Below are 25,235 nucleotides of genomic sequence, written 5' to 3' on the forward strand. Positions count from 1 at the left end.
ACAATCACTACATAACTAGACATACATCTTCTTTTGTCTAGTACATCATGACATCAAGAGAAGAGTGAGCACCCCTCTTGACCTTCAACCCAAAACTGTACTAGTCATTTCTATCACTGAAAATGAACCCAAGATATTACTTCATGAAGATTATAGCTTGGGACCTAACCACCAAGGCCCAATGATCTTTTCATTACACTTCAAGATCTAATGGTGGAGCACTAGATGGACCCCTCAAAGTAAAGCTTGAACCTCAGCTAGATCAAAGAAAAATATTATACATCATAGGACCAAGGAGACCCGAGTTGTACAAGTCAGAGTAAGAAGAATCCCTATTTTAACACCCACCAATAAGGATGTGTAATCCCCCCATAAGGATGACAAGAAACACTTCTCTATTCTTACAAGAAAACTAGACTCTCTGAACCCAATGTTTCCAACTCCTTGCTTAGATAAACACCATACCAAAGAACAAGAGATATCTACAACACTAGACATCTATTGTGATTTCACAACGCATGCCCCATTTCTCCCAAGATATGGGGGCCCCCTAGTAATTTTTTTCTTTTTCAAACCCCTAGTCTGAGGTTTGAGTCCTTTTCAAGTCTCCATCTGGTGCTTGAGTCAACCTTGGCCTTCTGCCTAAGAAACCCACATCCTAGAAATTCAAAAATTGTGGAGAAAAGTGTTATTTAGGTGTTAAGGGGTGCACTACCACACCTAATGCACCCTTCAAGGTGGGCTAGTGCGCTAGCCGTGCTAGTACAGGAGCACATTCTCTTGGGTGTGCACACTTGCACATGTGTGCACCTCCAAGAGGTGTGCTCCATCCTGGGCCTATATAAGCTGGGGACCCCTCTCCTCATCCACACTCATTCTTCTCCTCCAAACTATTGGTAGCACACCTTTGCACCTTGCAAAGTGCACCATTTTCTTTGGATCTACACACACTCACACCTAAGTACACACCTTTTTTTGCAAAATTTTTTTAAAATAATAATAAACAAACCTAAGCATAAAGGTGTGCAAGGTGCGCACTTTTATTTCACCAAGTAAAAAGAAAACTTAAGGATTAGCATATAGAATGGTGTGCACTTATGCACCATTGGTTTTTTTTTTAAGAAATCAACCTTTGAGAGAATAGATTGTGGACAATGTGCACCCCACAAGGTGTGCAAGGTGTGCACCCTATTACTCATCCACTTAAGCACATTTGTCAAAAAAGGGTGTGCACATTGCTTGTCCTGCAAGGTGCGCAAGATGTGCACCCTTTGATGTCAAAGCTTGTTCAAATGTGAAGGGCGCACCTAGTGTACCTTCAAGGTGTGCAAGGTGTACTAGAATCTATCTTTCAAAGTTAGAAAATGGGGTTTTTAGGTGTTCTGTTAGTTTTTAAGGTTCTGGGTCAGTTTTATTAATAGTTAGAGTTTGTTTAAATTTAATTTTTCCACCTCCCAGACTAATAGGCTTTTATTTTTGTGCAAATATAATGGTTTCTTCTTCATCCTCCCTTGCCACAAAGATTGCTCCTAAGAAAATGGTTTTTAAGTTTCAAGGTGTCCAACCAAAATCACGCTTCTAGGAAGTGCATTAAGATATAAAAATGGGTCACATTGATTGGAATGCATTCTTGATTGTAATGCAACAAACCAAATGAGAGGCCCCCAATGGTGTTTGCACTTATAACATTAGCATTAGTAAATGCAGCTTCACACCTAATTTCAGTACAATCTTCTAAGTTAATCACGGCTTTGGCTAAGAATTATGTTTCAGAAGAGAGGGTGGTCAAAAGCATAACTAGAGAGATCGTTCTCAATCTAAGACCCAAAAATATAGAGTAAGTATTTCATCTTTTGAAGGAAAATCAGTGTATAAGAATGACATACCATCAAGAAGAAAGGTGGTATAGAGATCATGAACAAGAAGCCAAAAAAATTATTCAATCTTCATATCTCATTGATAGAACACCTTTGGGAAGAAAAGTTGGAAAAGTAGATATGAAAAGAGGTTACATGAAGGATGATATTGGACATTCCATAGTGCTCCTGAGTAGAATCATGAGATTACCAACAATAAGAAACTTAAACATATGGATGGTACACTTCATTGAAACCATCAGAATGACAAAGATGCCAATTGACTGGGCTACAATTCTTAGTGAAAATTTAGATTAATAGTTGGTGGCGGTAAAAAATGATCTAAGGTTTTATATGACATCTTATTTGGTGTATCTGTTAGCAGCGTTGTTTAAGAGGGACAACTTGAAATATGTTGATGCATGGTCTTATGTGGTATACCCCCAGCTAGTGAAGAAAAAGCTCTTGGATCAAAAAAAATAATGTAGAATAGTGAATGATGCTTTTATTTTTGTAATTATCTAGTTCATTGAGGGAGACTATGCAAAAAGGATGTCAGAAGAGGCAGCAAAAAGAATTACAGAAATAGGTGCCTACTACATCTAATTCAAGACATTCACCTACTTAAAGGTAGCGGGTACAACTATAAATCCTAAGAAGCTTCCTAGGTATTTGTGTGATAGACTCATTTTGCTAGAGATTGCACAACAACTCTTCTCTACATATGAAAGAGTAAGGAAACAACATAAGAAGACATGGGTATGACCCATCACCATAGGTCCATTTGGTGTCAAGTAGAAGCAGGATATCATGACTTTTGAGTTAGAATGGGATCAATATCCCTTGGATGATTATAACTCCCCTTGTCCATGTTTTGATAATATTGACAGAGCCCAATACTTGGCAAGAAAACAATTTAAACATGAATATTCTATAGAGGATCACTAGATGAATGCAGTAGATGACTATAATATCTGGATAAGGGATTATAGTAGGATGACTCTTTATTTTATAGGCAGTGCCTTGAAAATAAAGGTCCCATTGAAGGTTGTTCAACAAGACACTTCAGATGTCTGGGATCCCCTATATAATCGAGATAAGATATGCGATCAGCCAATCATGAATGCAAAAATTGATAGAGAAGAAAATGTAGATATCAATCATAGGGTGAGGCATATCATCCAGTTGACCAAGGAATGGATTAAGAGACCATTCAAGCTAGACTTAATTCCAAAAATAGTAGTTTTCCAAGCTACAACCCGCCCAGTAAAAGGTAGAGGGGCAAAGGTTACAGTACCAACGTTCACTCCCCAATCTCTAATTAGGCTACAGATAGTGTACAGGCATGATAGGGAAGTTGGGTAATTCAAGGCATAGAAGGGAAAGAATATAAGGAAAAGAGTTTCTCCACAGCGAGCTGAGCTCAAGGTTGAAGGGACTCAAGTCCAAGAAGCAACTCAAGTCCAAGAAGCCACTCAAGCTCAAGATAATCCACAAGTTCCACCACCAAAATAGGGATAGGGATCTGAAGATCAAGTACAAGAGGTGTCCCCATAGGTTCAAGAAGAAGAAGCCTCTCTGTTAGCTCCTAAGAAGAAAAAGCCTAAGACTCCAATTAAAAGGACTAGGAGACAAAAAGTGCAAAGTAAGGTTATTCCTATTCCTTTAGTCTCAAAAAAAAATCTTCAAGAAGATGAAGAGGATAACCTTCCTTGAGTCAGAGGACTCATCTGGCCAAGGCTACTGAGGTAGAATGAAGAACGAGTTCCATTGTAATGTTTCCATCCATTCCCACACAACCTATTCAAGTTATTACTTTGGAGGATGAGCTACAACAATGGATTGAAGAGAAAGAGAATCAAGGAAATGATGAATTTAATATGTCAGATTTTGACTTCATGCCTATGGGCACTGAACTTATTGGCAATAAGATAAGGTGTACACCAAAAAATCAGCCTTTGGAATGAGATTGGAGTCAATCACTACCTCAACCACAAGGAATTCAAGGTGGTCTACCATCACCTAGTCAAGATTTATCTTTCTTGGATAAAGGTTCAACCACTCCTCTCCCTCTAGTCAATTAAGAATAGGTGCAACCAGTGCAAGAAGAAGAGCCACAACAAAGACCCACCGATGAAGTATCAAAGGAGGGGAAAATATATGAAACACCCCAGCAAAATTCTCAAGATATAGAGGTAAGGGTTGTGGGCTCAACAGACACAGGGATGCCTTATGCAAATCCCTCGAAGAAAGAAAGGATGCCAAAGAGGAGCGATAAGGGAAAGGGTCTAACAGAAGAAACCTCCTCTTCATCCAAGTATAAGTCTCTGATGGAAACTACTCCAAGATGGTTGAGAAAAGAGGTGGCGTTATTAGGTATAAAAGCAATTGTATTGTACTGAGGAAGAGGGAACAAGAGAATTAGTTGAAGCTCTCAAGAAGCTTGAGTTACCTAAGGGTGATGCACGTACATTGGCCTTCATTATGAGGGACCAAAATCAAGACTTGTTCACTCACATTGCTATCCCTCCTCTACATGCACATACTGAAGATCTGACCACAAATGATTATCAAATCAGAGAAGTCTTCCTGGAAAAGCCAACTATGGACACGATTGATGGTCACCACAGGAATTAAAGAAGTGTTTAATCACTTAGACAAAAATGAGGTTGAATTGGTCAACTTGAGAAAAAAAAAATCATGAGGGGATTTTTGCATGAGTTAGCCAGTCTTATTGACCCAGATAATCCAGAGGCCACTCTTGAAGCAGCTTTAGAGAGGAAACATAAAGAAAAGGCAGTTAAATAGGTCGATCCATTTTTGAAGGCTTGTCAGTTGTGGCGAGAAAGTTTTGAGGAAAAGGGCGTGCAGATAATACAGGGAAACCCTGAGTTATTGAACCATATGAAGAATAATGCGGAGAAACTAGTTTCTATTTTAAACCAAGATTTTGGATTGATGGACAAGGTACATACCTAGGGAAATGACCTTCGAGAGTTGCAATCAATAAAAGGTCAGAGGTATCATATGTTGATGGATGTATATACAAGGGATGAGTTAGATAAAATAGATGATTGGATTGAGAAGATCGTGGCTAGTAATAAATTAATGGAAACATTATATGTGGATATTCATAAGTTCAAGGATCAAACCCAAGAGCAAATTTTGGAAGCAAAGAAGTATTATAGTGATGTGTACCTTGACATCTTTGAAGATGAGTCAAGAGATAAACTCCTGCTAGTGAAAATAGTCGTCAAATATTTTCAAAAGATATTTGAAGAAGCTTCAACTAATGAAGACATTAGACAAGCATTTAAGATGGAGGAGGCATTGCTAGAGTTGGATGTAAAGCTTGAAGATTTTGTGGAGACTCATATAGAAGTGTGAAACTATTGGCAAGTAGTAAAAGATAAGAATGATGCTTTGGATTTTCAAGATGCAACCAAAGTGATAGAGATTATAGAGAAATTCAAGAGCAAACATCCAGACATAGCTCTAGTATAAAGGGAACAAAACCTAGAAGCTAGAATTTTAGTTTTGACACTTGGGAAATTTTTGCATTTTTTGAATGTTATGTTCCAAGGTGTGCTTCTCCCAAGGTGTGCAAGATGCACTTCTCCAAAGGTGCGCTTCTCCAAAGGTGCACCAAAATTTTTTGAAGAAGTTAGAGGTGCGCTAACAGTTAACTACCAATTCCAAATTTAGATTTTTCCATGCACCAAAAACGCATTCTAATGGTAGTTCAACTCAAACAAACCTCCAGAGAAGGTGGAGATTCTATTTTTGGCATCTCCAAAGACTCCTACATCATCTAATGGCTTTATTCTTCTTATTTTCTCATACTTTCTTTTTTTTAAGGCATGTAAAGGCTCATGCACCCATTAAATGATATAAACAAGGGTGGAGTCCTACTTAGCACCATTTAAAGAGTTAGTTTGTACATAAATAGGTTTGTTTTATTAGTTTAGAAGAATATATTTGCATGAAGAGATCTCTCACTCTAAACACAAATTGAGGATAAGATTTCCTATAAACTAAGGAATTAAATATGTATTATAGCCTCTTATTTTGATGCAATAATATATGCTTTTGGTGCTCTCATTCTGAGTGTAGTTATTCTTGCTAGAGTGTGTTATATTTTGTGAATGTATGTTATTGGAGTGTAATGGAGCCAATTATTTTATTATGTTATTTTTATTGAGTGATCTTTTAATTTTGGTGTTTGCCACAAGTTTACAAATTCTGCTAATGTACTTAGTTAGAGAAGAGATCACCCTATTATTCCTGCGTAGCTCTTTGTCCCACATGAATGCACTTTATGTAACCTTGCAATATGATGAAAAGTGAAACATCTTATGGTTACTAAATTCCCATCGATGATTGCATTAGTGGAATTAAGGAAGCATTGCTCCTATTTTCATTAGTTACCTACTGATCTTTTCAAAGGCTTAACTCACTGACATGTTATTTCCATGGCTTATGTTCGTTAGGGATTTACTTTTCAAGTCATTTGCTTAAACTTATTGTTACCTTATCTTTGTTATTTTCTTTTACAAACACTTGGTTAATTTAGGAATTCATATAGTTGCATAGTTAAAATTGCATTCATTATAAACAACAAAATACAAAAAATATATTTCTTTTTGTGTGGTTACTTCTTTGAGATAGCAAGCAGATTCAACATCTTATCCAAAATTGGTTAGAACAAACAAAGGCCTCCTCATAAACACTCACATTTATCTTCTACTAAGCAAATTCTAGTAGGTCGCAAGATCACCTAGAACCTTGGAGTTGATCCCAGATTAGCTTTTCAAGAGAGGAGTTTGAAAAGATTCCTGTCATTAAGCATCATGCAAAATGACAACTCAACAATATCTAGCCTAACTTGCTACCAATCTAGCTAGCAAGTTTGGTTGCCAATCCCATCCAAAGACGAAAGGTCACTACACTTCAAGGTTTGGTGAAGAGTTAAATGGCTTTCCTCCAAGATCAACCATTTTCCCATACTCAAGAGGCTTTACTATAATTAAGTAGGTCATCAAGCACAAGAGCAGCTAAGATGTCGAAAGTGGTCATCTCAGATTGTTATAAGATGGCACACTAGAAACTAAGTGTCGCATCCTCCTATAAGGATACTTTTCCAACTCCCTAGCTCTTCTATAACCAACCGAGTACCAAAACACCATATCGAAACTCCTCACACTAGATACCCAATACCTAAGGCACACCAAGGAACAATGCATCGCCAAGACTTGTCAATGGGAACCAGAGATTATCTAATACCAAGAAGGTTTCACCTTGTTTTCCATAGGTCTAAACACCAAGGTTATCCTAGGCAATACACCACTAATGTAAGCCCAATTTACCCATAGCATCTATCTTAATTCAAGATCTCTATGGTAAGAACACTTAGTCTACATGGTTTCGATGAGATCTTCATAGTTGATACAAGAATGTTGCATCCAAAAGTCTAACTTAGCCTTAGCCATGCCAAGTACCAAGACAAACTCAACCACCTTATGATTTTGCAACTCACTTTTGCTTCTTGGTTTAGCCTCTTAGGCCCTAACCAAGCCATTCTTCCAAGTGTCATTCCTTTACTAGAGCAAAGAATTGCTCTGATACCAACTGTCATGGGGTCAAAGTTTTCACCCGTGTGACACTCACAAAAAACTCATGCACATCGACCTTAATTCTACACAAACTAAACCTAGACTATGCCTTCACCATTATGAGTGTTAATAGACTTGTGTGGAACCCAAGTCAAGCCCGAATTCATTTTGCATCATCGTATTCCCAAGACTACAAAAATGCATCACAAACACTAAATCATCTAATCCAACCTCACACAAAACACATGGAACATCCCACGATATGTGCTACATGACTTGAAGCCCACATAGAGATCCTATCTCCTTAGAAAACTGCATATGTTGCTACATTTGATGCAACCAAAAGAAAAACATAGTTTCGATACTCTAGCTCACTTAGCCCGGCTTGCCAGTTAAGACTCAAACCATGAACCCAAAGCACTTAAGAACCCTACACAAGGATCCTCTTCACCACACGTGCACATAACTCATCTGAGCTTATTCTTGAACCCGATGTCAACCTATCATGGCGAGTCCCTAACTCTCAATCCTAGATCAACATCATATTCCAAGCAACAAGGAATCATTTTGTTGCTACCAACACAACACCAAGTCATACCACGAAACCCTTTGTAGCAATTCATGCCACTTGAGTGCTTCACCGTGAACCCTTCATTGAACCACTCCACCAAAAGTCACCTAGGCTAGTTGCTTAGGCTACTTCCAAGAGTTGCTTAGCATCTCCTGACCCAAGGAAATCTAGTTCCACATCCTTGAGCCTAGCTCTTAAGAATACTTGGCACATAATTGGATATCAAGCATGGTTGTTTCTATCAATGTAAATGACTCTTCTCTTAGTGCTCAACACATAACCAAGTAAACCATTATGCAAGAATTCCACCCAAACCATACAAGACCCAATCTAATGTCACAAGCCTTCAAAGAATGTTTCACCTTTAATACTTGAACTGTTATGTAGTACGTCCAAGGTGACCCCATCCCAAACAATGTGATATCTCCCAACAAGCCATCGACCTTCATTCCTAAACCACTTTGCTTCTCCTTAGCTCATCCCCCAGCCTCCCCTACACCACAACTCTATCAGTGGGCTCTCACTTGGCATAGTCCCAATGAAACATGCGACAAGACATCCTGAGTTGAGAAACTCACATAACATTTCCTACAACCAACTCAAGATATCATAATTAATTGCACGATACTCAGTCGACATCATAATAAGTTTCTCATAGGCAGCATTAGCTTGGTAGACTAGGGCCCCATGGTTAACCCAGTTGAGTTCCTAAGTCACCTTACCCAATGCCCAATATTGTATCTCAACGTAAACCACTTTGCTAGCCTGGGCCATTGCGCACCTTGACATGTCTCTACTTTGCTAATTAATTTGCACTACCTATAAAGGAATGCCCAGGTTAGCCATAATACAAACACCTAGGCATCATAGTCTATTTATGCATGTTCTGGTCATCTCACCTCTTTGAGACCACAACACGAAGTATCTCCCGAAATTCCAACATTTTTTAGCATTTGGTTGACAGGTGGGAGCCAAGAACATGATGGATGAGTTTGAGAATCTTGAGAAACTGAGAATAACATAAAGGAGAGGGATTGTGGATGGGTATGACCATGTCCTAAAACCATCAGAATAACATGGAGTTTGGAGTAATTTTACTCTTCATTTCCTGGTTTAGTAATCTCCCCACATATCTAGCAAATTGTTGGAAGGGCATGACACTACGCATTCTTATTGATCGGTTCATGTCGTCCATGCCACCTTGAATTGAAAATTATTCTGTGAAATATTCTTGGAGAAAATTCCTGCAAGAAGGGCATTGCCATTCCATAAATCATAATTTTGAACTATTTATAATAGGTTACTGTCACTACAGCTCTCATTTTGAATAAGTTTTTATTTATAATTTCATCAAGGAAAATCAAAGATTGTACAATATCAATAAAGTTAGAAATGAAGATAGAAGCAATTTAGGAGGGAAATATAAACCTCTTCTTCACGGGGGAAAGATCCTCCTCCGTGATATTACATTTGAGACTGCTTCAGTAGTGTTGACCGTTCATTTTAAAAACTTGATTGAGCTGGTCATTGGTGATATTATCCTCAAATGGGTGTTCCCATTTTGCAATTGTCAATTGAATTCTATAATTCCTTGGAAAATACGAGCTCTTTGCACACTAGAGTCCCTGCCTTTTGTGATCATCTTGAAATGTTTATGTGGAAGTCTAGTGCTAGATGATTTCTAAATGACAGTGTTACATAGATGTGATAATCAAATATCTACAATGTTTCTCGTGTCTATTGTATCAAAAGAGAAGTTATAAATCTTAACAAATTAAACCTAGAGCTTTAATTAATAGTTTAAGATTTAGTTTTACAAAATAGTGTTGTGAGTGGCCATTGCTAAAAAAATATAGAAATTAATGCAATGTATGGATTAATTTGTTCCTCAAATATCAATATTTCAACTTATTTTAAAACTTCTAAAATTACTAATAAATATTTTGTTCAAAAATTATTCATTTTCTAAATTTTAGATTTTTATTTATTTAATTTAATAAATTTTAGATTTTTATTATTAGAGCATTTTTAGATTTTCTTTAAAGAAGATTTTTGAAGGGAAATGAGAGCACCCCATAAAGTCATCTGAGATCAATATGCACATCCTGTATCCAATAGTTTCGTGAACAACTTCTAATAAGCAAATACAAGTGCATACTACTATGCCATATAAGTGGAAAGAGACATAGTTGATTTCCCACAATTAAAACCTTAAAGGAAAGTGATTACAATTTACCAATTTCAATAAATTTCAACAACATTAAAACATACATATTATTATTCTACAATCATAAAACTAGAAAAATGAGATAGAATATAAAACATAGATATATGTGGGGAAAGCCTTTCTAGGTAAAAACCCCACCCTCCAAACTATCAATCTAATGTATTATTTAGCAACAAGTTACAATACATTTTCAACCTTCACATGGAGATTTATATCTTGTTCCATTCTAGAGAAAATATGACAGCATAACCCTGTGCAAATAACTTTTCATCCCTCTCTTAATTCTCTATAATAATGCCTTGTACTTATAGAGTTTTCATAGAAGAGGAGATTGTTTCTAAAGCGTTTACATTCAACGCATCTACAAAATATTTTAGAAACTTTCTTTATGCACAACTCTTGCATAAAAACAAAGTAAAGAGAATAAGCCCAAAAAATAAACTTTCTGTTTTTTGCTTCAAGTCTATCCTTATGGAAGATTTGGTCTCATTTAACATCTTCCAAAAATGCATAAATAAAAAACCAATAAAACATAATAAGATATCCCATCAATTTTTACATTTAAATTAGTATATTTTTATTCAAAGAGATTTGAGAATTTTAGATTTTCATTAAAGAAGATTTGAATTTAAAAATTAAAAATTGATTTTATTTTTAAAATTATGTCAATATTATATCAAAGTATATATGATAATTCATATAATTTTACTTTTTGATATAATGAAATAAAAAAATTAATAGCAATTATATATTTTTATAAACACCCAAATTTAATCATTTAATGATTATTATGATTATTGATTATATTTTTAAAAAATCTATTTTTTTTAAATTAATCTATTTTCAAAATTTCAAATTATTTAAAATGTAGTAAATTACTCCTTACATTATAAGAATCAAGTTATTGTGCACATTAACTAATTAAAATATATGCTTTTTAACAATGAATATTAATGACGCTATTTTCTAAAACTAATTTAAAAAATATTTATTAAAACCAGTGATAATTAAACCCATGAAACAGAGTGACAAAATTGATGGGACGCGAGGTAAATATCTGGCCAATGTAATTTCTTGCAAACACAAAGCAAGCATTTATTAGATTATTATGATTGCCCTTTTTCCACTTATTTCCAATTCCCAAAAATCTGATTTTCTCAAGCTAAAACAAAATGGCAGGGGGCAAACAAAAACATTAGTCCTCTTCCTTATATAAGGGAGGGACTAATAATCCATGACATAGTTGATAGCACAACCAAAGATACCTATAAACAAGAGACAACAAAATAATAACCTATATTTGTCGCAATCTTTAATTCTAATAAAATGTATTTTAAAGTTGTAGTTGGCATTAAAAACATGGTATCGATGCCCTATAAAATGTTGATTGATATTGCATTGCCCATTTTCTCTCAAAATCACTTCGCAAGCAAAAATTTTTATTATTAAATTACACGTGTGGGTGTCAATTAATATGAATAGATAATTGAGCCAAGTACACTCATGCATGAAGGATTATCTCGTGGCATGAACTTGACATAATTGCATTATATGGCATAGTGTCTGTATGATGTGAGGATTACTAATACGTTGCCCTAGCCATAAGACATTATAATTCTAATACTGTTATACAAAACCAACAACCCAAATGTGTATATCAAAATTAGTAATTCAATACTAGTTTTTCCATCACCCAATCTGAATCACTAGAATTAGTCTCCTATTAACCATCAAAATCACTAGCATGCATATCATTGTTACTATCAAGAACATCATCAAGAGTATCTTCTTCGTCTAGATTAATTGTAATAGAATCCAATATAAGAATAATATTATTATGCTTATCCATTTTATTCTTATTCAAATTCACTTTATCCACAAGCTCAATCATGGGATGGTCAAAGGGAAGTGAAGCATAGGGTGTATGAGATCATGAAGTAATTTTTGATACATGAACATGAGCTTCAACATTAGCTTGACATTTTTTATGATGATCAGAAGTGTCTTAGTTACATTTGGTCTTGATAGATACTTGAGGTGGGGTAAGATTGATCATCATCGAGTTCTTTTCTCCTTGTGAGGGAAGAACTGAAGGAATTAAACTAGGTTGAGAGATAGCAACATGAGAATGAGGAACATAAGGCAAAGAAGTAGATAAAGGAAGAATAGGTTGAATGGCAATAAAGCCACAAGTAGGATCAAGATTAGGTTGACTAAGTTCAATAATCTTCTGAATTTTTTAAGTTTGATATGATTGAAAGAGATAAGCATAATGAGTTGGTGTTGTTTGAGATATAAAAGGCCAAAAGAAATCAAGGTCAACAAAGTCTCAAGGCCTAGAATGATGATAATGACAATGGTTAATGATCTTGATCTCATAATCATGGAGAAAACTAAGATATATGTGAATAAGAGAAGCTATGAATTACATGGAAGAGAGCCTACAAAGACCAAGCTTTACTTGGAATTTATTAGAAGTAGGAATAGCAATGAAGGTAGTATCCACAATATTACCCAAAATTTCTATAGGAAGAGAGATAGAACCATAAGGACAATAGATATTCAAACAATGTCATGTTTGAATCCATACATTAAATGTATCATAGAAGTCCTTTCACAATTTTCTATTAAAAATATTATCTTTAATTATAACATTCACTATGGAAGAAGGGTTGACTATGACACCATGATAAGAAATACAAGCCACTTTAGTAGTAATATAAAGATGAAAATAAAGTGATTTAATATTATCAGCATGATCAAAGGTAATACAATATTTAGATTTAGTTTTAGGTTGGGCATGCTCAACATAATTGACTTCTTCAACTTTATCATTGTAAATAATATGTTTAGTAGAAGAAGAGGGTTGGACAATAGTATTGGTAGAATGAGATGGTAAAGGATTCAAAAAATTCTAATTAGGAGATACAATAGATTTATTTCCATGATTAACATCAACATAAAAATATATATAATTAGAAACAATGAGATCTTAGATAGTATTCTTCAAAGAATAGCTTTCAGTATCATGATTGTTTTGACAATAGTATGAGAAAAATGTTTTGGGATCAAAGGATCTAGGAAGAGGTTTTATTTGGTCAATTATTTTGGAAAGAGGAAGCTCAATAATGTTATAATTAATTAATTATGCCATCACATTATGCAAAGATAAAAACAATGAAGTGTAAGTACGATTAGGTCTAAAAATAGAGGACAAGGGAGACACACCTTTGGATGTTGTTTCGATTTGATCCTCTAATGTATTGGATGATTTTTTGATCTTGATGTAGTTTTTAGGATTAAAAAACTTATTATGATGAGATACAACATCACTCTTATTAATGATAACATGAGTCATTGGAGTGTTGTTCTCAAATTGTCTTACTTGTAGTGGACAATGACAAAGTATTGCACACAATTGTGAAAAAGAAGTAAATTCAATAAGGATAATCTTATCCCTAACATATTTTTTCAAATTAGAAATAAATATTCATTATATGGATAAGTGCACAAAGATGAGAAACCAAAAAGGGGGTATAAGTTTCCATGTTTTTCTAAAATCAAACAAATCTAAACTTCAACAAGAAATTGAAGATAGTTGGACTTAGTATTTGAAGATATGACAAAAACAAAAGTTGTATCCCTCTGAATCTAATTTCTAGACTACCAACTTTTTTGTTAAATGATGGAGTTTAAAGACCTCAAAAAGGGGGAACACATAAATTGGTCCTATTTTTCATGTAATTTATAGCATAGTGTCAAGTGCGCTCCCCCTAAAATCTTTTTTTTTTAAATGACTCAAGTTAGAAGTTAGCTAACACTACGTAGTTTATCCTTTTTTTTTTGTTCATTTTTTACCCTATATTTGGTTTAAAATTAATTTTTAAAGTGGAGTCATTTTGAAACGTGAAATTTTGTTGTGACACCCCTAGAAATCATTGAAGACTAATTGAAAATAAAAACTTCTCTTTTTTTAAGTGTGTAGAATGGAGTCTGGTTTCTAAAAAGTAAATTGTTGCAAGAAATGACGAAAGTGCAAAAATATATCCCCAAAATACTACAAATTAGTTTTTGACAAAAAATGGACACATATTGAAAACAAACTAGTGGTGAAAGACTTAACATAATCTGAATTCAAAAAAATAAAAAATGGTTAGATAGCTAACAAAGAGGTGTATAATTTCATGTAACTTGATTATATCGTTATATAACCATGACTAAACCTGATGAATGTCACACAACTTGTATACTATATATATATATATATAGTATACTTGTTGGAAAACACGTCTCAGCCCTATTTGAGACATCCAAACCTTCGAGTTGGATATCCAAGGCAAATCCAACCTTTAGGCATGATGTTTTTTTATATTCCACATAGGGGGTACACCTTATGTGGAAGACAAAATAATGTATAAATGTCATATTCTATTAAAGAAGGCCCACATTTTATGTTCTATTGTTTGATTTTTTCAACATATCCAACACAATTTCACTTTTTATTCTTTAGAAGACCACAAAAGAGAATATTTTATCAATTTCTAGCTTTATTGTACATATTAATCCACATAAATGTGGGAAAGCCAATGATTTTTATCAAATTTGTTAATTTGAGGTAATATTTGTAATTTTAAATGTGAAATATGAAGTAAGAGTCTTTTCTATCATAATTTGGTATATTGTATTTGATTTGAATTGTAATTTGATATATTGTATAAAAAAAATTGAACTACAATTTGTATAATTAATTTTTTGATGTGTAAAATTCATCATCATGCCAAGTAAAAGAGAAAAAATTCTAACACTAGAAGAGTGTGAGAATGATTTGTTAAAGAAAACAGATAGAATGAGACTAAATCATGAATTTAAAAAAAAATTGTTACCCATAAACAAAGAATTGCCTTTGGATGAGGAACATGAGCCATTAATAATAAGTAAGAGATAATAACTTTTATACAAAAAAATGAGAACATATGTGACTCTTGCGCTCAAGAAGACAATTCAATTGTGAAGATGTTAGTACATCATCTATGAGTTTAGAAGTTGAAGGGACACCATCATCCAATATTGGAGGGACAATATCATTCAACATTGGAGTCGCACCATCAAATCATGTTGAAGGCACATCATCATCTACATCCAATGGTGTGTGTGCTCGATCATGTCATATTGAAGTGACACCATTAGCATGAAAAGTTGGTAAAGATCCACCTTTCACATATCAGTTTTAAGCTACAACATCTTTGGTTGAAGGCATGCAGTTCACCTCTAATAATATTGTTGTTCCCAATGTTGTACCTATTGAAGAGTTCAAATTACCTCCTACAATTCAGTATAGAAAGCCCAAATATTTGATTGTTAATAATACTAATATTTTGCAAAAAATGTCTTACAAGATCCTTGGCGTACTTGTCAAAGAAAAGTGATTCATATTTGGAGATTTTTTTTGAAGATTTAAATACAACTAGAAGATGTCAAATGTTTGTTGAACCGTTGAGAAATCTAAAATTTAGGGTCATGATGAAGATTATTGGGCTAAGAAAAATGGGTGAATAAAGCAAAAAAATATTTTAAAGAATCTAATGACTGCATATGAGAAAGTGGACTCTATGTCATGCACCAAAGATAATAATACCACAAGACAAGTAATTGCATCAACAATAGTAAACACCAAAATGAAGAGATCTTCACTCATGAGAAAGACAAGAAGCGCATTGAAAATTAGTAGTAAGTCTCTAATGAGAGTCGATGTAAGGTGTGAAAGAGTGGAAGATCTAAATAAGAATGAATTATGGGCTTTTTCTGGTAGACTATCACAAAAGGATAAAGTAGTGAAGATTTGAAATTGTTGATTGAAGGTTTTAGAAAAATAATACACAAGTTTCTCCTAATCAAAGAGATGTTGTAAGAAGGAGAATCGGTAGTTGAATCTGTGATACACATCCAAAATATTTTTTGGATACAACTCAAACACAATTTTTGCAAAATTTAAAGGTATGTATCCTCAAATTATAATTATTCAATTCTTTTTTGAAATGGGTAAGTCTTTTTATGTGAAGATAAATCACACACACACAACTTTTTATTATAGGGTACCTTAATTTTCTAACCATTTTGATATTTATAGGCATATATATGTTTTTGCATTCTAACAATATTTTTCAGGATTCTAACATAATTGAGCCACCTAAATCTTCATAGATATTTGTATCTACCACTTTATGTGAAAGAGTGGATAGTCAACACTTTTACAAGTTGTCATGCTGAAATGGGACATGCATAATTTTTGGTAGCTTGCAACATTTACAAGTTTGTCAATATATGGGGAGTGAACATGCATTTGGGAATGAGTTAATATATTTTGGAAAATATAAGACTATGATGTATGCTCTAAAAGATGGAAATGAGGGTAAAAGATTTGATTTAGTCATTATATGTTCATGAACATATTTCATGAAAAAATTATTTATGAGTACGCAAGGCATACACATAGGGCTCGATGGTTGGATTTATAAATCAAGTTATGTAAGGACACATGTCTGCTTGATGTCATTGTTTTAGTTATCAACTTCATAGAGAGCTACACACTACAACCATTAAATGAATTACAAGCTAAGTAGTATACTTCTCAACAAGTTTCCATATTTGTTCATATAACATTCATGCATGCACCTACAAGTATGGTGGAGGAAAGGAATATATTGAGGGAGTATCATTTTTACATTAGTGATGACCAGTCCCATTCTGCAAATCTTGTACACAGTGCATCGCAATTCAAGAATTCTTGGATGTTTTATTGACTCAACAAGATGCATAAAATTAGCGGTATTCAATATATGTAGAATTTTACAAAGGCTAGTGATGGAAAGGGAGAGTATGATGGTGCAGGTGCATATATCAAAAAAACCTTATCTGTGAAGAATTAAAGTACAGAGATGGAACAACATTTTTAGATGTGAGAAGTATCATCAAGTGGTGTAACACTATAATGGGTCCAAGTAATGAAGGTGAGTCTATGTTTTGCAAATTTTATTAGTTGATAAATGAAACTAACATTGCACAATATGAATATTGTTTTATGATAATAGGACTGAGTGAGCTACACTCTTTTATAAGTTCTAATGTAGGTTCATGGAGTATCCACACATGATATATGCCATGCTTTTATCAATCATGTGCAAATGTGTATTAGGATGGGTGTGAGTTAATTGAATGAGTTAAAGAATAGAAGAATCAACCTTTGATCCTATTTGACTCCTATTGTCACCTAAAAACACTTCAAATGGTAGAGACAGAATCATCCATTACTTTTGATTGCTTGTCTAATTTGGTTCAACTAGGTGAAATATCAAACTTTATAATTAATATGTACTTTTTAACTTTAAGATAACTATTTGGTAAATTAATGAGCACATTATGTTTTCATCATTGCATGACATTTATTTGATGTTATTTCACATGAAGACATTGAAGAAGGGACAAATTATTATTTGTGTCATTGTGACAAGGAAAAAAAGAAACTAGATCACTTCATTATAGACAGTGAAGGTTTAGAATACCCTAAAGGAGTAGTGTATAATGTTCCCAATTTTTAATAGAATATTTTAATTAGGATGATTAATTGAATGGTCCTAAAAATTAAATAATATCACAAGGACTTGTTTAATTAATTGATTTAAGAAAAAAAAGGGACCAAATCATATTAATTATTTGTAGGTGTTTTTTGTGTCGACACTCTTTTGTAAACCCTTGAGACTTTTCTCCAAAGGCGTATTAATGCACAACATGTATGTAGTTGTTAGTATGTGATCTGGATTATTTATTTGTATTTGTAAATTCCTGTTGGAGTTTTGGATTATTCACCATTTTGGAAGTGGATGATCTTCCCTACTTGGCTCTCTGGTTTCAATGGGATTCAACCCTCACCCTATTACATCTGTGTATTACCTTGCTCAGATCTGGAAAATTGGAGTGCCATCTTTATTAAAACTATATTAATTGTTTAGATATAAATGATTTCTTGTGTGTATTTAGTGTTTAGTGTTATTTTCATTTGGAAACTTGAAGGCAATATCACTCTCTACATTTATTTGACTTATTTCATATTTCATCTGTACAATTCTCGGTTATCACCCTTATTGCACGCTATCGCTACCTCCCTCCATCCACCATACTACCTCCCTTCCAAAACTATGTATGAACTTCATATTCATTATACAACATTGTTACATTGATGTCGTACAGACAATACAAGTTGCCTCACCTCTAGACAAAAACACCTCCAGATAGAAACACCTCTGGACAAATATCACCTCCAGACAGAAGACACCTTCGAACAAAAGTTACCTCTAAATAGAAAATATCTCCAGATAGAAGACACCTTTAGACAAAAGTTACCTTTAAACAAAAAACACCTCCGAACATAAACATCTTTGGACAAAAATTACCCATAGACAAGAGACACCTTTGGAGAAAAACACCTTCAAACAGAAGTCACCTCCATAGAAAAACCTTTGAACATAAATTACCTCCGAATAGAAGACAATGTAGATGAAAATGCCTTCAAACATAAGTCACCTCTATAAAAACACCTTCAAACAAAAATCACCTCTACACAGAAGACACCTCCAAATGAAAATACCTTCAGATAGAAGTCACCTCTAGATAGAAAATACCTCTAGATAGAAAACACCTCTAACAAAGATCACCTTCTGACATAGATCGCCTTCAAAATATTACAACGGTACTAGAGCTAGTGATTCTACTAGCCTATTAAGAGAATTGAGAGTTTAGCCTTGGATCATACTATGGCACCCAGCGATGCCATATGATATCCAACCGATTAGAAGGCACATATGTTGGTTGAATACTCCAAGAACACTTTTGCAAGAAAACTGATGGATACTGACATTCAGGATGACAAGTACAAGGTAGTCAATGACATCATCTACTACAAAGACAAAATCTATTTTGTACCTCAGTCAAAGATGAAGGAATAGATTTTGGAGAAAGATGTCTACACAAATATTGTTAAACCAACACCCAATGATCATCATTTAGGTTCTATTAGTGACCCTCTTAATGAGTAGGTTCTATCAATGGTTGTTCAACTTCATGGAGATGCTACTGATGATTCCTTGAAGGAGCAACCATAGTTGGTTGAATATGGAGTTTATCCTTCAGTTGTGCTTGAGTTGTGCATGACTGCAATTTTTTCATGTGAAAGAATTCTTCATAAAAATGATAGGACCTACATGTGATGTGAATTTCCTAAGGAGAATGATGATTACATGAAGGTTGTGGATCTAGACATCAATGTGTTTAATGATTGGATCCCTTAGGATCCCAATGGTTTTGGATACAACAAGGTTTATATCATAGTGGCACAATGGATCCTAGGTGATGGTTTACTCATCTCAATTAAATTCAATTATGCACATGTGATCCTAAAGAAGCATGGAGTTTTCATTAGATATAGCAATTTGCATCCACACATAGTCTGGGATCTTGGAGTTTGCGGATTTCTTAAGGACAAGCAATCTTTGGGCAGAGAGGATTTGTAATATCCCCAATTTTCAATAAAATAATTTAATTAGGTTAATTAATTGAATGGTCCTAAAAATTAAATAATATCACAATGACTTGTTTAATTAATTGATTTGATTAATAAAAGGGACCGAATCGTATTAATTATCTGTAGGTGTTTTTCGTGTCGGCACTCTTTTGTAAACCCTTGGGACTTTTATCAAAAGGGGTATTTATGTGTTGCATGTAGGTAGTTTTTAGTATGTGATTTGGATTATTTATTTTTATTTTTTCATTCCTGTTGGAGTTCTAGATTGTTTTCCATTTCTAAAGTGGAAGATCTTCCCTACTTGGCTCTCCAATTTCTGTGGGATTCAACCCTTACCATATTCTATCTCTATATTACCTTGTTCGGATCTGGAAAATTGGAGCACCATCTTTATTGTAACTATATTCATTGTTTGGCTAATAATTGTGTGTATTTGATGTTCAATGATATTTTCATTTGGAAACTCAAAGTTAATATCACTCTCTTCATTTATTTGACTTACTTTGTATTTCATCTATGCACTTTTTGGTTATCACTGGCACTATGCATCATCACTACCTCCCTCCATACTCCTCCATCCATCCATCATACTACCTCCCTTCATACTCCTCCCTTCCAATTATCTGTATAGACTTTATATTCACTATATGACGCTATTGTATTGATATCATACAGATAATACAAGTTGCCTCACCTCTAGACACAAACACCATTAGACATAAATCATCTTTAGACAAAAGACATGTCCAAACAAAAACACCTTCGGATAGAAGTCACCTCTAGATAGAAAAAACCTCCAAATAGAGATTGCCTTTGGAACATTACACAGTGGTTGTATTTGGTACATGGATTAGACGTTATGGTACAAAGAACCCTAGGTTGTGGTTGTTTGAGGATTGGGAGACATGCAAGAAGATTCTACATTATTCCTACCTTATCCTTGCATCAAATTTCCACTTGATCAAATATAAGGAAAACTACACAATAAGAGTCTTTGGAAGGTTCACGAGTTAGATCACAAGGCAATATTTGAGACAATAAATGGTAGAGAAGACTAATATGGTTCATGGGATTGAATGTAATTACAAAAGAATTTGATGTAATGTTGATATTTCATTTTTTTTTTGGGCAAGACCAAAGGTTTTCTCTCCTTAGCTCTTTCCTACATGTGTCTTTTAGAGCTAAGTTGTAAATAGACATTAATATTATTAATATAAAGAGTTGAATATTATTTTTTTATTTAATGATTTAAGAATTTATCCTAAATTAATTTGAAGATTAATTTTATAACTATGTAGATTAAAAAATATTCAAATCAAATAGACTTCACGTACACTTTACCATTAAAGCACCCTTAATGCCATACATCCACCATAACACCATTAATGTACCTTGTTCACCATGTTTTTCCAAGGACAAATTTATCAACTATGTTAGCTCTACTTGGATGGTTAAACACTAGAAAATATTTTATTTCATTCAATTAGAATGAAGAACATGCACTACGTGGAATCATGCAACATTTTTTGTACGATGATATCTTGAACCTTATGATGGGTATCAGAGTCTTGTGAAGTTCTTAAGGATGGTATCAGATAGGATTAAGTGTACCTAGATTAGTTTTGGGATATTCAACTTATTTTGGTTTCTGGCAAGCACATTTCAATTGGTACAAAAACTTGCATTCTTGTGCAGTTGAAGTTGTTAAATGGTGCATCTTTCAAACCATTCATCTTGGGACCATTCTATCATCTTTTTTAGCTTTGATTGGTACGGTAAATACTAATGTACACCTCATTTCATTTATTTGGCATCAAGAATACTTTGGTTTATGCCAGACTCAAAGACCCAAGTGTTCCCAAGGTGAACTAAGTGGTATGGAGCAATGATTTTTCGATGGTCATATCTCAGACCTCGTGATAGGTATAAGAGATCTATGAAGTGCATAAGAGTAGTGTCAAATAGGCCTAAATGCATGTAGATAAGTTTTGGGACACTCAAGTCCTTTGGTTTGGGTGAGCATGTTTTAGTTGGTGCAAAAACTTGCATTCTTGTGCAATTAAAATTTGCTAAATGACAAATCTTTCAAACTGTTTGTTGTAGGACCGATCTATCAAATTTTTTAGATCTGATTAGCTTTGTGAATTTTAATAGATGCCTCATTTTTTTCATTTAGAATTGATAGCTCTCTAGAATCAAGAAAAAAATTTCACGGTGATAGCTTAGATCTCATGATAGGCATCAGAGCTTTGTGAGGTGCTCAAGGATGGTGTATAGTAGGCCTAAGTTCATGTATCATATTTTTTGGATACTTAACTTCATTTAGTTTTGGCGAACACTTTTTAATTGGTGCAAAAACTTGCATTCTTGCATAGTTGAAAGTTGCTAAATAGTGTATCTTTCAAACTGTTTGTCTTGCCAGCTCGATTAGATCTAGTTGGTTAGGGTAAACATGCTAGTGGACACCTTGTTTTTTTTATTTAGCATCAATAATTCTTTGGTGCATGTCAGACCTAAGTGTTCACAAGGTGCACTAAGTGGAATGGGGCAATAATTTTTTGATGGAAATATCTTGGACCTCATGTTGGGTACCAAAGATCCATGAAGTGCACAAGAATGATGTTGGGTAGGCCTATGTGCAAATATCTCAGTTTTGGTATACTTGGTTTATTTATGGCAAGAACATTTATGCTTGTGCAAAAACTTACATTCTTATATAGTTAAAAGTTGCCAAATGGTGCCTCTTTCAAACCATTTATCTGAAGACCAATTTGTCTACTCTATTAGATTTGGTTGGTTGTGTAAAGTCTTATAGACACTTCTCTCATTCATTTAGAATCAAGAATACTCTAGTGCATGTCATACCTAGGTGTTCTCAAGGTGCACTAAGTGGAATAGAATAACAAGTTTTGAATGGTGATATAGTAGACCTCATGATGGGTACTAGAGATATGTAAATGCACAAAGACAATATCATGTAGATCTAAATGCATGTAGCTAAATTTTGGGATACTCAAATTTCTGTGGTTTTTGCAAACACATTCAATTAGTGCAAAAACTTGCATTCTTGTACAGCTAAAAGTTGCTAAATGGTGCATCTTTCAAACATCTTAGAATCAATCTATTAGCTCTATTTGGTCGAGTAAATGCTAATGAACACCTTATTTTGTTCATTTATCCTCAAGAATGCTTCGATTCATGATGAAGCTAGGTGTTCCCAAGGTGCACTAAGTGGAATTGCAAACATTTAATGGGATTGCTTGTCCAATTCATGTGAAAACTAGATTATTTAGTGATGGAAAATACCTTATTACAATGCAAAAAAAAAAAGACAAAATGAGTTGATCTAGTGATGAGTTGATCAAGGTAAATCAACATATGCAACTTTAAATCAATTTAACATTAATGAAGCTTTCTAGACCATAACCTTAGAACCTTAATGCAACTCTTACCTTGATATTCCCAAAATATAAGAAATAAATAGGAAGAAAACATCCTAATGCACATAGGTATAAATAGGAACCTAGAATGGGAAAAGCCATGTAATGAGAATTAAGTTTTTAGATTTACCATTCAAATTTAACCTCACAAAAGTACTAAATCACTTACAAAAAGTAGGTACTAATCTATTGGAGACACCAATCTCTTATTTTTATATGGGAGCATCAAACCAATAATTACATAGACTTCTTTTTCTTAAAGTCAAAGTAACAACATAGACACTAGGAACCTAATTTTAATAACCATAATGAATTTTAGACCTTTTGATTTACTACTCGATTTAAAATATTTCTCCTTTCTCATGAAATTATATAATGATAAAGTTGGACATAAAATTTCATTCTTTAGATTACATGACTATTACATACCACATACATGACATTTATAAAAAAGTTGCATCAATTCCCTCTATCAAATTTATCAAATGTGTCTACCACAAACACTAATGTATGGGAAACATGCATTTTTGTATAATGATCTACTCTTGTGGCTAATAACCCATAAATATTGACAATGTAACCAATAATAACCAATTTCATGCATCAAATAGATACCATAAGGTTATACTAAATAAAATAAGACACACATGATAAGATTATACCATAAGATTCAAATGAATGACTTGAAATGAAATGCAAAACATATAAGCATATAAGATTACATTAAATATCATTGTATACCTATGGTCCAACAATGCAAAGCATATTAACGAAGCATTTCTTACAATACAACGTTTCTTACAATGGGAGCGCATTTCAAAATTCAAATCTAGAGACAGGCAAGAAGTCACAGGGAAGCGGATCTTGGACACCACGCACACAAGAGGGAATCCAGGCAGGTAGCGAAGAGGAGTCAAGGGATGGGGACCCACGTGAGGACATACCAAGGAATCTCCCAACAAAATGGGCCTCACTCTTTGATGTCAAGCCATCTGGTAAGTCCTCTTTCCCTTTGGTTAAGGTTGTGTCAGGTCTGAAAAAGGGTTCTTGCACGATTTCTATTCCAGACGAGATTCTTGACCATAGTATTGCCTCTATGGCCTCTACGCTCATCAAGAAGTTTATTGGCCCAAGACCAAATATTGATGTGGTTCGGGCCTACACTTTGAAAAAATGGAGCTTGAAAGGTCAGGTCAATGTCACTACAATGGCTAAGGGTTTTCTCTCTTTTGAGTTCACCTGTCAAGAGGACATGGCTGACATTCTGTGTGAAGGCCCCTGGAGCTTTGGGAGGGTCACCCTGGTGCTTCAAAAATGGTCGTCTAAACTAGACTTAAACGAATCCTTCTTTTAGCAAGCTCCAGTATAGGTCAGACTCCCTGAGCTGCCATTGGAGTTCTAGAATGAGGATGTCTTTAAGGGAGTGGCCAACTCTTTCAAAGAGCTTCTCTCCATTGACCCTATTATAGCTTCTAAGAGTAGGCTGACTTATGCGAGGATCTGCATAGGTGTAAGGGAAGGGGACGATATGCCTGAAGTGGTATGTTTTCATTCCAAACTTGGCACTCATATCCAGCAAATGGACTATGAGAGTGTCCCTTTTGGGTGTTTTCATTGTCTTAAAATAGGTCATAAGGCTTTTCAGTGCTCGAAAGCTAAGATTGCTAAGAAGAAGAATCCTCTTGCTTCTTCTCAAACGAGGGTGAAGAAAGTTTGGAAAAAGAAGCCCACTAAACAGGGCTAGAAGGGCCTTTCTCTAGCAACCCAAAAAGCAGCAGATGCTCCAAAGATGACTAACCAAGAGCCTCAGGGAATGGCAAGAAAAGAAGGGGAGTTAGTCAAGTCAGGACCGAGTTCCTCTTTACCTTTAGACACCTCTCAACAGATTGAGGATGACCAGGTTGAGGAAAGGTTCATCATGCCTGGAGAAGTGGAAGGTAAGAGTGCCTCGCAGA

This window comes from Cupressus sempervirens, chromosome 9 (genome assembly GCF_028749045.1).
Source record: "Cupressus sempervirens isolate cs-2001-9-10 chromosome 9, ASM2874904v1, whole genome shotgun sequence".
Taxonomy (NCBI): Eukaryota; Viridiplantae; Streptophyta; class Pinopsida; order Cupressales; family Cupressaceae; genus Cupressus; species Cupressus sempervirens.